The sequence below is a fragment of the Myotis myotis genome, unplaced genomic scaffold, assembly GCF_014108235.1.
Source record: "Myotis myotis isolate mMyoMyo1 unplaced genomic scaffold, mMyoMyo1.p scaffold_m19_p_5, whole genome shotgun sequence".
Taxonomy (NCBI): Eukaryota; Metazoa; Chordata; class Mammalia; order Chiroptera; family Vespertilionidae; genus Myotis; species Myotis myotis.
In genome coordinates, this window is record NW_023416357.1 from 54,413,441 (window position 1) to 54,427,899 (window position 14,459).

Genomic DNA, 14,459 nt, shown 5'->3' on the forward strand with positions numbered 1-14,459 from the left:
CATGGAGATATTAAAATTAATCCTCCCCAAACAATATTTTAATGTAGATAGCACAAATTTACATAAAAGGAAGCAGAGGCATAGGTGTCTTAGGAAACTTCCCCAAGAATACCCAAAGGTGGAAAGTGGCAGAACAGAAGTTTCAACACAGATCTTTCTGAAGCCCACATTCTTAACTACTAGGATCCTAAGCTCAGTGCTGCCTACTGGGAACACAAAAATGAACAAGTCACAGTTCATTGTTTTAGGAGTCCACATGGGTAGTGAGGAAAGATAGGAAAAAGAATGGGTATAACCTATGAGAGTATGAAAGAATTCTACAGAATACAAAAGACTTGTGTAGTACTCAGCACTAACAGCCTGAGTATGAAAAGTGAGGGCAGGTATGTCTGCACTGGACTGTAGAATGAGAAGGAGGCTGTGGAGAGCTGGGGGTGGAAAGTATCCAGCCAGGAAAGTATTCAGCTGGTTGAATTCATTCTAAACATCACTGGAATGAATCATTGGATGGAATCATCAATGAAGAAGATTCTAGTTTTAATGGTCACTTTTTCAAAACAACCCAAGGTCCCCATTATTCTTCAACTATGTTCAGTTTTATTGTCTGCTTTATACTCCATACATTTAAAAATTAAGAGTATCAAACCAGAAGAACTTAAATAAAAACCCTCAGATTGATGCTATTATTAATTCCTGGCTTTTGGTGTTGGAACTATAGCTAAATGATCATTGTCTGATCATTGTCTACTTCAAAGCAATTTTCCCAAGTTTGCTAGTAAGAAAATTATGTAATTCAAATCCAAAGTTTCCCTTCAAATATATTGATTTTCTTTCTCCCCCCTTTTCTACAGGGCCACAGTTTATTACTGAGGAAATTAAACTGAGCAGGGACAAAGCCTACTTTTAAGATTTAATACTTCATAATGTGGAAAGATTAGATCTACCAAGTTAATTTAGCAATTTAGAAGTATCTAACAAAATATAAAAGGTATATAATCTATAATAGAGCAACCTGGCTACCCTACAGAAATCCTCACATGGGGGGCACGATGAAGCATGCATGAGGACGTCAATACCATCTTGTAAGAGCAAAAGCTAGAAGCAACATAAGTGACCACCCATTAGGCACCAGTTCAATAAAGATCTCGTGTAACAATTTAAGACAATAGGTCAATCTATATGGACTAACATAGTAAGATCTCCAAAACATGTTAATGAAAAAAATGTACTTATGATGTAGAAACAGCACCTACTCATACCCAGTCACATATGTATTTACATAAGGATCCCTTTTTTATCCATATGTGTATATGTACATACATACATACATGCATGCATACACATACACATTTAATGCATAGAGATTGGGGTATTCAAAGGAGATTTTATCTGTCCTCATTTATTGCTATAATAATAATGAATATATTACTTGTATAATTAAAATAAAATGGTACATTTTTTAAAATTTCATGTAAATCATAAATTAATTTACTTCATTCTATTTTTAATCAACATATTAAAGTTAACTAGCCTGGAATTTTTACAGTTTTGCCTCCTTTTAAAAGAAAGATCAAACTTTTGCATTTGCAAACTTGTATGTTCGAGGCTTGTTTCCTGATAGAAAATTTAATTTGATGGGTCTCAGCATGGCCGGGAATCAGTGGGAGCAGGACACACCCTCCTTTTTTACTGAGCACCACAAAATGGATGTCTAATAAATGTAAAAGAACAAAAAAAATAAACCAACCAACAGATAAATGGCAATATCAGTAAATATTATCATCCTATTTCTCAGCATTGGTCAGGATTAAATGTCTGGCAATTGACAGAGAGGAATTAGAGAATATTCAAGAAAAAGCTAAAATCTCTTTTATTCTGGGCCACATTACTGTATTGATTTTGTTAACAGTGCTAACGATTAAACCCCAGAAGCATGTTAAAGATTATATCGGAGACTTTTTTTCTTCTCTAGCCATGAAAATTACCTTGCTAATGTTGTTAGATTTTGAAGTCATGAGAAGATGGAGGCAGAGCTTGGAGTGATGAATCTACAAGACAAGAAACACCAAGGCTTGCCAGAAGCCACCAGAAAAAAGAATACATCCCTGCTTGCAATATATTTGAAGTGGCCCAGTCGGCAGGGCTCAGTGGTTGAGCATTGACCTATGAACCAGGAGGTCACAGTTCAATTCCGGGTCAGGACACATGCCTGTGTTGTGGGCTTGATCCCCAGTAGGGGTGTGCAAGAGGCAGCCGGTCAATGATTCTTTCTCATCATTGATGTTTCTATCTCTCCCACTTCCTTCCTCTGTGAAATATATATATATATTAGAAGCTTTGTATTTGAATTACATAATTTAACTGGAGAAAATTTCTTTGAAATATGCAATGAGCTATAGGAGAGATCCATGAAACAGATTCTCCTGAAATCCTAGAAGGACCCCTCTGCTGACACCTGATTTCATACTTCTGGTCTGCAAAAGGATAAAATGTTCTTTTATACTGTTTGAGGGCATTTGCTATGGAAGTCTTAAGAACTGAATACAGTTTCCATGATTTTATCTTTCGGATTCTTACTTTATTTTTAACTATAAGTATCTTGTGATTTAGCCAATTCAAAATTTTGATTGCAATTGATTACTACTAGTTTATATTTATCTTCCCAGATTTTCTTAATTTTGATAGTCATTTTATCATAGTTGTCTTATTTTATGAATGTAAAAAAATATTAGAATCTCTCTGAAGAAATTAATTTAAAATTTTTAATTTCTGTTTTGCTCCCTGAATTATTTTGGGGGGTTAGAGTCATTTTTATTGGTTCTTTCATTTGCTCTTGTTTTCTCAAAGTACATAGTAATATATACTTACTGAGTATATAGTAATATACTTTGAGAAAGCATATTATGTTCATTTTTGTGAATTACACACTATACCAGTTAGTATAAACAACAAGATTAAATTTCTATGATTATATATTTGACTACTTTCTCACCTTGCCTCCCCTTTGTGTGTGTGCATGTGTGTGCATGCCTGCAAGTGTGTGTGTGTTGGGACAAAAGGAAGCTGACACACGTACTTAGGCTGCCATCTTGAACTAGAAGTTCCTATAAACTACTGCATATTATATTATTTATTTTAATTTCCCTAATAAGTTATAAATTCCTGTAATATAGGGATTTCTGTTTTTATCTACATCTCATACAGAAATAATCATAAATGTATATTTTTTAAATTAATTGAATAAGTGAATTGATAAGTTAAGTGAATGAGTGAAGGAAAGCCATTAAAACAAAGTTAAGCCCTAACCGGTTTGGCTCAGTGGATAGAGCGTCAGCCTGCGGACTCAAGGGTCCTAGGTTAGATTCTGGTCAAGGGCATGTACCTTGGTTGCGGGCACATCCCCAGTAGGGAATGTGCAGGAGGCAGCTGATCAATGTTTCTCTCTCATCAATGTTTCTAACACTCTATCCCCTCTCCCTTCCTCTCTGTAAAAAAATCAATAAAATATATTTTTTAAAAAACAAAAAAAACAAAGTTAAAAGCTGATCTGCCCAAGTGATGGAAAACTCAATACTTTCACTATTTGAGAAAACTGGCAGAAATGAATTATGACTTAATATGCATGTAAGTAAAACCATTAATCCTCAGCTCTCAATTAGTATATAATCTTAATTAAAAATTCATTTCACTGAATCAGATAGCTCACAACCTCTTTTCTATCACAGGATATTCAATATTTCTTATTTTAGATCTGGATTATTCTAGACACATTTTTATTAGATTTTTGCAAATGCATAGATTACTAACTGTGCAAACAGAAGTGTATCAATTTGTACTTTATAAATATATTCCTATTTATGTAAACTCACTGTCTTAGTTTTACACTTGTAAAATCAATACCAGGACAGGTTAAATAGAATTACCTGTGGGGGCTCTGTGATTTTAGTATCTTGAATTCATAATTTGACATTTTCCAAATTGAAAAAGCCTTTTAAAGTGATTCAAAGTCAATTTCTTCCAATGCATTTTTACTTATATCCCTACAAGTCAGTAGTGAAAAAGAGTGATCAGCTTTGTTGTGTGGATATATTTAAGCTGGTCTTAGAGAATCAGAGGGGATATACAAAGTAGAAGGGAGAAGAAAGGGCATTACAGGCAGAGGAAGTATAGTAACCCTCAACCAACCAGGATTAAAAGGGAACATCCTCACCATTGTAAAGAGCATCCATAAAAAACCCATAGCTGGCATCATCCTTGATGATGAAGGACTGTGTACACCCCCCTAAGATCAGGAACAAGCAAGGATGTCTTCTGTTTCACTTCTAACACTGCACTGGTGATTCCTACCAGAACAATTAGCAAGAGAATAAAAAGCATCCAGATTGGAAAGGAAGAAGTAAAATTATCTCATTTGCAGATGACAAAATCTTAAATATAGAAAATCCTAGGGAACCCATTACAAAATGATTAGATTTAATAAATAAGTTAAGCAAGATTTTAGGATACAAGATTGATATATAGACCTGGCTGGTGGCTCAGTTAGTAGGAGTGTTGTCCTGTACACCAAAACATTGTGGATTCGAATCTGGTCAGGGCACATACAGGAGGCAACCGATCTCTCTCTCTCTCTCTCTCTCTCTCTCTCTCTCTCTCTCTCTCTCTCTCTCTCTCTCTCTCCCCGTCCCCCGCCTCTACCTATCTGTCTCTATCTATCTATCTATCTATCTCTATATCTCTTTAAAAATCAATAAGAATATATCCTCAGGGGAGGATTTTAAAAGATTATATAAAAATCAATTATATTGCAGTTGCAATGAACAACTGAAAATAAAATTAAGAAAACAATTCCATTTATAATAGCATAAAAAATTAAAATATTTAGGAATAAATTTAACAAAATTTATACTCTGAAACTATACAACATTTTTGAAAAAATATAATACCTAAACAAATGGAAAGACATTCTATTTTTATAAATCAGAAGAAGACTTAATGTCGTAAAAATGGCTATATTCCCCAAATTGATCTATAGATTCAACACCAACTTTGAGGAGTAAAAGAAGACCAGTTATGATGTTGTTTCTATTCAAAGTTCCTCCTCATGACCCTCAGATACAATCAGGAGTAAGACCTAGAAACTTGACTCCCTCTGCTCAGGTCTCCTCACTGACTTGCAGCTTTAACTAGTGTGCTGAGGGTTGTTTTCTAGACCTGCCATAGACCCCATAACTGTGCATTCAAATTCTTCCAGTTTTGTTACTTTGATGCTGTTAAAAAAACACACTAAGGATTTTTTAAAAGAATGAAATAAAGTGGGGGGGGGGGGGGGAGCAGTGCTAAGCTAACGTCCCCCTTTGCCAAAAGAGCACAAGAAAACATCTTAGCAGTGTATGAAAAGGAGAGAGCACAAACTATTAAACAGGAACATCCTCCTGTAAATGCTTGACTTTCAAGTATAAATAACTTCAATTTATAATAGTTAGAAACACAGAAAGACGAGTTGCAAGTTTTAATTGCAATTAGTTTGAGGCCATTTGGAGACCCAAAACCCTCTGCTATAACAAGTGATGTTATAAAGTATTACCACATAAAAGTAAAAAAAAAAAAAACCAAACAAAAAAAAAAAAAAAAAAACCCTCTCCAGTGTGTTAATTATATTACCAAGAAATATAAATTTATGAATTTCCAAGGCATCACTGGCATAAATTTCATAAATTTTCTTTGAATCAATGGCCATTTGAATTATCTCTACTAATAACTCACCACCCGAGAAAGACTAACACTTCAGTGAAGTCATTCATATTAGATTATCTATTATAAATTTCACAATAGATTGTTCTTTTAATTACATGGAGTTTATTGGTTTGGAGTTACCTTTATTTTTAGTGTTTTTTGTCAGAGAAATAATATTTTTATTCACCCATTTGTCCACTTTTTAAATGACAATCTATAAAATTATAAATCACAATGTTATATAATAATTTTCTCTATGCTTAATTTTTAAAAAATATATTTTATTGATTTCAGAGAGGAAGGAAAAGGGAGAGAGAGATAGAAACAGCAATGATGAGAGAGAATCATTGATGGGCTGTCTCCTGCACACCCCCTATTGGGGATCGAAACCTACAACCCAGGCATGTGCCCTGACCAGAAATGGAACCATGACTTCCTGGTTCACAGGTCGACACTCAACCACTAACCAACATCAGCCAGGCTCTGCTTAATTTTTAAGTCTTCTTCTGGGAAACAAACCTCATTTTTCTATTAAAAATAAATATAAACATACCTAACCTTATCATTCATAAATTTCTCTCAATGCAAAGTAAGTAACTAGAAAATCTGTTCTCTAATACAAAAACAGATTTTCTTGTATGCTTAATTAATTCTATCAACAACGCATATTAATTATTTTCTGCATTATTTCAGAACACTTAATAAAGCTAAAAAAAAAATAAAAACCACAAAACAGAGTGCAAATAATGAGCTAACATTGGTAATATTTTCTTTCATAGTTTGTTTCTAATGAAGATAATTATCACACAATTTATGTCTAGAAAAATTACAATAAATTCAATTTCAATCAGAAACCTGAAACAATCCAATAAAGGTCTTCAAAGTCCTAAAAGCACAACAAATTGGGTACTGTGGTATACCAGATATCTCTCAGAGAAGTGATCCATAATAATACAGAGGTGAAAGTTGATCTGTCCCAAGAGAACTGTCCCCTCTTCTTGAAGTAAACAGACTGAACTGCTAACTTCTATAATCAAATAATTCATTTGCACTACATGCAAAGGAACACCACAAAGGAACATCGCAGGCCTCTGGGATACAGAAAACAGATTGCATTCATGTAGAAAATGCTGGAACTACTGGAACTGCAACCTGAGACCCACTGTAATTGATAATTCTTGTAAAGGCCCCAACGTTGATGCCTGCTAGTGTTGACTAATGAAATAATTTTCAAGAAATTAGATTCTCAGAACTTAATTCTCTCTGCTTCTGTTTTGAAAAAATACTTGGCAAAGAAAAAATAAAGTCAGTACAAACTACCAAAAATATATGTGCCCAGCCACAGGAATGGACAACTTCTCTATATGTAATTTCTAAGTCCTCCTAATGAATATACCTTTTCTAATTCCATAATCACCTGGGTTAATTTTCACTAAGGAGGCGGGAGCTCACACTAAGTACACCACCACAGACCATTTTGCTATGCAGAGTCGTCTAAGTTTCCCCAGGACTGTTGTTGGATTGGTCAGAAGTTGGACATGGAGGTACCTTTAAAGCAAAGCCTGGGTTATAGCAGGTGTTCAATACACAATGACTCTTGATCTCATTTTAGTGAATCAAGCAGAAAACAGTGGGAGGAGGGGAGAATGAAAGGGTTTTGTGAGAAAGGATTCCTCCTTGTCCCTTGAATTCCCATGTTCTCAATACATCTCATGCCCTCACGCATTTGCCACTTTCCCCATCTCCCTGTGCTGTTTGCCCGATCCAAAGGTAGTGCTGGTTCCTTTCATCAACCTGCTGCATTTGTTCTCCCCCAAAATAAAACTCCACTAATGTGTTAAAGCAGTGGTGCTCAACCTTCTGGCCCTTTATATACAGTTCCTCATGTTGTGACCCAACCATAAAATTATTTTTGTTGCTACTTCATAACTGTCATGTTGCTACTGTTATGAATCGTAATGTAAATATCTGATATGCAGGATGGTCTTAGGCGACCCCTGTGAAAGGGTTGTTCAACTGCCAAAGGGGTCGCGACCCACAGGTTGAGAACTGCTGTGTTAAAGGATAAAACTTTGAAGGTTTGCATCCACTTACCCAATTCCTGATAACTTCACCTTTCCACAGGCTTCTGACACAGACACAGGTATGAGTTAGCAAAGACAAAATTCAAACCCACTGATGGAGAATCTCCTAAATTAGCCAGAATTCAAAATCCCTGAGCCAGCAGCCACCTACCTCCCAACTTCTAGTTAGTTGAGAAAAATAAAACTAAATAGTATTTAGACCACCATGTGGGGTTGTTTGTTGTTGTTGTTGTTGTTTGGGGGGGGGCGGGTATCATTTATAGAAAGAATACAACTCCTCATTGAATCATGGCTCCTCTTATTTATATCCTGCGGGAATAGAGTATGCTTAAGTCAACAGAATCTACCTGGATTTTCTCTTAAGTCAGTAGAACCATTTTGAATGGTCTATTTATTTTCAGAGTTATTTCATTAGAGACCTTAGAAAGGACAACTTAAATGCTCGTTAGCTTCTCTACCATCTTAATATCGGACTTGCTCTTAAATAGGGTTTCTACCTTGGAATTCAGTCATAGCTCAGGAGTTGTCCTATTTGCCCTTCCAGGAATTTCAGATACTATAAAGAAAAATGGAAAGCAAGGCTTCAAGTCCAATGGAATGCTACAGAATCTTTGGATAGTAATCAGGATTAAAACTGTTTTAGATTTCACTTATTTCTCTCATTCTTCAACCAATCCCCCCATAAGTGATGGTTTTTCAAGGACAAGTAAAGGATCCTTTAAAATGTTAAAGGCAAATAACAGAGATAATCCACTGTTACTTTGCAGCCAAGGCCTCTAGTAAAGTTTGACCCAGGAACACTTTCAGGGCATATTTGCCTCAGTTCTGTTTAATTAAGAACTACCATCTTCAACCCCCCAAATTTAAATGCTCACCTGCTCACAATCTTTATTTTCATTTTTTTCAAGTTATCTTTATTGTTGAAAGTAATACAGATGTACCCTTTTTCCCCATTGACCCCCACTCCAGGCCTTCACCACACTATCACAATATTTATCTTTAAATAAAGGAGGTTATACACTGAGAATTCCTCAACACTTTGGCTAATATTAGCCTGGGCACAGTTTTATTACCTAAAGAATTAAAAAAACACAAACAAAAACCTTTATATTACCTGAAGGAATAGGAATAACAGTTCTGAAACAATTCAATATTGTCTTAATATTTATGAACACAAATTAATATATTTCTCAATTTGTTAGATCGAGAGTTTACCTTGATTAAATGGAAAGAAATCACCAAAAAGTTAACCCTTTGATCTGTGTTCGGCATTTGTTGTAAACATTTTTTCATGGTATTCTATGCTAGAGATCCCTTTTCCAATGAAGAAAAAAATGTACACTAAATGCTATCTACAACATAGTCATGACTTTGTAAATGCCTTGTGAGGCACAATTGGAGACACTGCTCTGTTGACAGGAATTCTTGCTATGATGTGTCCATAGGAAGCCTGGGCTTTGGTCCAAGGACCTAGAGCTGGGAAAGTCATTCCCTGCCTTTCCAGAGAATTACTAAGAGACTACTTCATCCTGTAAGCTGTCCTTTTTTCATAGCTACCCTAATTCTCTTGTCTTGGCACCTCTCCAGCTCAGAGTAAGGCTCCTGAGTCTCACAGGTGCCTGCTGGGATGACCCCACAGAAACATCTGTATCAGTTTCTCCTAAGGCACTCAGAGGAAACTCCACCAGCTGTCAAGGCCCGCTCCACCATCTCAGCACTCTCAGAAGCAGCCATTCACCAGAGACCGGGTCACACACACTGGGGAGTGAGATGGCAGGATTATAAATTCTTGTTATAGACACACTGTCATACCCAAGTGAGAGATTGCAGAGCTGCATTAAGCTGATGGATAATCTGGCAGCAAACAAACGTGCTTATTGTCTTTTCAATCTAAGCGGTGCAACTGTTTCCCCTGTCTTACATGCCAAGTTTTTCAAAGACTTCATCTCCAAATTACTATCATTAGCAACGTACAAAAGTACAGCCAGTATCATGTCTCATGAATTTATCCCTGGAAGAAAAAGATGAAATAAAAAGAGAGGAAGTCAGCTCTTTTTCAGCTCACATTTTTAGTGACTACCCCAGGTTGCATAGGTTGTATACAGCCCTAGTGGAACCCACAATCGAAAGCATGCACAATAAACCTTTTAAAAAGCAACAAGACAGATTCATTTCCAAATAATAGCTCAGACATACGATCACTGGCGCAATTACAAACTTTAAAACATACTGACACTCATGCAATCTAGCACATTCGTATTTCCTAGTATTGTTTTCAAATTCCCAGCATTCACCATAAATAGCTTTTCTTTCCTGGAATTTACCAGTGACATTACCTTTTAAATTTGTTCGTGGATTTGCTTTCATCAGAGTTCTCCAGATTTTTCTTCCCTTTGAGGCTGTCAAAAATGATCATAACTAAATTTAGAAAGATAATGAGAAAGGTATACCCTCTTCTCAAAGCACTTTATGTAATTACTCTGAGATTCAGTCAGGACAACAACTGAAATTTGGGGATTTTTACACTGTAACTACAGACAACTTTATATTTGTTCCAATAAAAGATGGGGGGTGGGTATTAGCACAGCTGGTCTTGGCCACAAATGCTTTCCTTTGGCAAATGGAACATGAGGTTATTAAACTCTCATGACATCAGATAATTTACACTGTGATTAATTATTTCTATGAAGATAATGGAGACTTAACTGGGGAGTTCACTGGTATTGACTCTGAGGAAATTTTAAGGCTTGGTAATAACACTGGAGACAAGATATTACATGCAAACCTAGAAAAGCACTTACTAATATACTAAATAACATTAGTAAAATAAATATCTTTTGTATTGACCACTTTCAGTGAAACACTTTCATCAGGCAATGTTTATATTAATTGATGTGGCCTGATTGTACACTTGAGGCCCCAGAGCACATGTTGGGATTAAAACCTAACTTGTTACCAAATAGTAGCACAAACAGAAAGAATAACCAGGACCCTGCACCTCCTAACATTAGATGTGCCTCCTAGCTTTCTCATTCCTCTGATCTCACAGGACTGGCAAAAAGTACATAAGAAACTTGAAATATTTAAGTATTTTTGTAGATTCACTGGATTGTCTACTTAGATGACTAGAGGCCCAGTGCACAGATTTGTGCACATTGAAAGGAAATTAATTAGACGGTGTCCAGTGGGATGGGACCAAGTGAGAGGGGCCAGACACGCCCTGAAGCCAGCCTCTCGCAGTCCTTCCCTAGCCAGGGGCACCTGGGGCAGCTCTGGGGCTCTAAGGGCATCTGCAGAGTGAATGGGGTCCCTCCAGCAAGTGGGGTCCCTCAGCCTGGCCTGTGGAAATCGGGCAGAAACTGGCTTTCCAATATCCCCCAAGGGGCCCCAGAGTGCGAGAGGGCACTCTGCAAAGTTGCTGCTGCTCGGCAGCTCCTGCGTTGAGGGTCTGCCCCCTGGTGATCAGTGCACATCATAACTACCGGCCGGTTGGCCAGTTGGCCAGTCACTTAGCCTTTTATATATACAATTTATGTCAAAATCAAGGTACATTCCAAGACTGTCCTAGACAAGGGGACTAGTTTGCTGTCAGAAGAGAACAAGGGCCCTAAGTATTTTCTAGGCCTCACAATAAGTTACACTGGACTGGGATAACAGAGAGAGAAAAGCTGGGACTAAAACAAAAACTAGAGAAAGTGGTACTGGAACAGGGGTGGGCAAACTTTTTGACTCGAGGGCCACAATGGGTTCTTAAACTGGACCGGAGGGCCGGAACAAAAGCATGGATGGAGTGTTTGTGTGAACTAATATAAATTCAAAGTAAACATCATTACATAAAAGGGTACGGTCTTTTTTTTTTTTTTTAGTTTTATTCATTTCAAACGGGCCGGATCTGGCCCGAGGGCCATAGTTTGCCCATGGCTGTACTGGAGGCATGATAGAACAGATTGAAAGGAAAGATTTGTGCTTGATGGCTAGTCCATGGGGGCCAGGGATTTGTGTGTTTTATTCAACACTGCATACCCAATTTGGGGGCACGTGGTAAGCTCAATGAATGAATGAATGCCTTGATTAGGCTATTGGATCTATGGTCTTTGTTTCTTTAATCCCCCAAAGAGTGGTCCAGGATATCACTGTATGTGGTAAGGGTACATTAAAAATTCTAAATTAGTGATTGACAGAGTTTTCCCTTTTCAATGTTCTCATACCAAGGAAAAAAAAAAAAATCTCAGTTTGGTGCTAGATGTCTTTAACATATCTCCACTCTTATTTCAATAGGAGAAAGGTGTTATCAAGCTGCCCAGTAATACCATCTAGCTAGAACTGTATACTTTGGATTTCATTCTACTTTTATAGCTACCACCTAGTTTAGGAAAAGATACTGATTTTTCAATTTATGATAGTAATATAAAATTTCCTTCTCCCACAAAATTGAGTTGACTTAAATGAAAAACATTAGATGAGTAATAAAGATCATGTGTATATATGGCAAAAATCTGATGATGATGCTCAAATTAATTAAATTTGGGAGGCTGTTTTAATTGCCTTGGACCTTACATGGGGTCTTATGTCTCATTGCTATTCTAACAAAGGATACCTAATGTCAGCTTTGGATGATCCTCAAAGAGCCCTCTCTCAGTGTACTGAACAAACCATAGGTCCAGAAGCCACTGCCTCCCCATTAGACAAAGCAACCTGAGTCAAAAGTCCATCAAACAAATCCACTTCAATTCTTCAGTGTCTTGGTGAGCAAATACAAAAACTCCACTTTCCAAAATCTTCAGTAAATTTTATAATCATACTAGAGGCCCAGTGCATGGATTCCTGCACCAGTGGGGTCCCTCAGCCTGACCTGTGCCCTCTCGAAATCTGGGACCCCTCAGGGGATGTTGGAGAGGCGATTTTGGCCCAATCCCTGCAGGCCAGGCCGAGGGATCCTACCAGTGCATAAATCCTTACACCAGGCTGGTTTCGGCCCGATCCCCACAGGCTAGGCCAAGGAATCCCACTGGTGCACAAATCCGTGCACTGGGCCTCTAGTATGCATATAAGATCTTTGGTTAATCTCTTCCCGCCCTCCCCCCTTCTCTCTGAGATTCATCAGTCTGTTCCATGTTTCCATGCCTGTGCATTGAGTGTCTGCCTCCTGGTGGTCAGGGTACATCATAGCTACAGTCGAATGGTCGAATGGTCAAATGGTCTCTTCGGTTTTTATATATATACTAGAGGCCCGGTGCACAAAAATGTGGGCACTCGGGGGGTCCCTCAGCCCAGCCTGTGCCCTCTCACAGTCTGAGACCCCTCGGGGGATGTCCACCTGCTGGCTTAGGCCCACTCCCCAGGGGATTGGGCCTAAGCTGGCAGTCAGACATCCCTCTGGCAACCCAGGAGACCTCGGGGGATGTCCACTTGCCAGCGGGGACCAGGCCTAAGCTGCAGTCAGACATCCTTAGCACTGCTGAGGAGGCGGGAGAGACTCCCGCCATCACTGCTGTGCTGGCAGCCATCAGCCTGGCTTGTGGCTGAGCAGAGTTCCCCTGTGGGAGCGCACTGACCACCAGGGGGTAGCTCCTGCATTGAGCGTCTGGCCCTTGGTAGTCAGTGTGTGTCATAGTGACCAGTCATTCCCAGTCATTTAGGGTCAATTTGCATATTACCCTTTTATTATATGCCTGGTGCATGGGTGGGGGCTGGCTGGTTTGCCCTGAAGGGTGCCCTGGATCAGGGTGGGGGTTCCACTGGAGTGTCGGGCCAGCCTGGGTGAGGAGCTGAGGGCTGTTTTCAGGTTGGCCACACCCCCTTCAGAGAGGCAGGTCCTGCTGGGGTGCCTGGCCAGCCTGAGTGAGTGGCTGATGGCTGTTTGCAGGCTGGCCACAGCCCCCAGCCACCCAAGCACCCAGTGGAGACTGGCTGGAAGCAGGTATCTGGGATTTATTTATCTTCTATAATTGAAACTTTATTGCCTTTAGTGGAGGCCACAGCTGGCCAGGGCAGGCGGGAAGCTTGGCTTCCTCCATCGCCGGGGCAACCAAGCCTCCTGCTTGCTCCAGCTCCGTGGCTGCCGGCCGCCATCTTGGTTGGGTTAATTTGCATATAGTCACTCTGATTGGCTGGTGGGCATGGCTTGGGGCATAGCTAAGGTATGGTCAATTTGCATGTTTCTCTTTTATTAGATTAGATATATATAGATTGAGAGAGATGTCTGTTAACTGTCCCCTCATATTCTTATGACTCCCCACTGTTAAGCTAATTTATAAATACTAAGCTAATTAACTAATGACCTGAAGAAATAAGAGAAAATGTAAATTTAGAAGTCAAATATCAGCTAGAAATCCTGTTAAACACCACATGATTTACTTGGATGAATATAACTTTAATTCCATAATAAGTAACTGATAGATCTCAAATTAAATTCAGCTATAGCCTGCATTATCTAAATTGGGAGACCAAAGTTCTTAAACTAACTTGCAAAGAAAGTATGAGTTGCTAACAGATGACATTTAATTTCTGACATTCAAACCCAGAGATAAAAGAGGGGCTAAACCAGAGCTGCGGTTCCTTAGACACCTGCTAATGGCCTATACCAGTGGTCAGCAAACTGCGGCTCATGAGACACATGAGGCTCTTTGGCCCCTTCAGTGT

General features: G+C 38.6%; 1 protein-coding gene across 8 annotated transcripts in view; it reads right to left on the minus strand.

Moving 5' to 3' along the window:
• The window catches only part of MCTP1 (multiple C2 and transmembrane domain containing 1), a 491,422-nt gene that overhangs the window by 380,694 nt on the left and 96,269 nt on the right, over nucleotides 1-14,459 (minus strand). For 2 of the 8 annotated variants that reach the window (XM_036308586.1, XM_036308588.1), the window contains exon 3: nucleotides 10,154-10,216. The exons of the other annotated variants lie outside the window; for them this stretch is intronic. The gene's annotated coding sequence lies outside the window, so the exon portion shown is untranslated. The remainder of the gene's footprint in view (nucleotides 1-10,153; nucleotides 10,217-14,459) is intronic. 8 annotated transcript variants of the gene reach the window in all.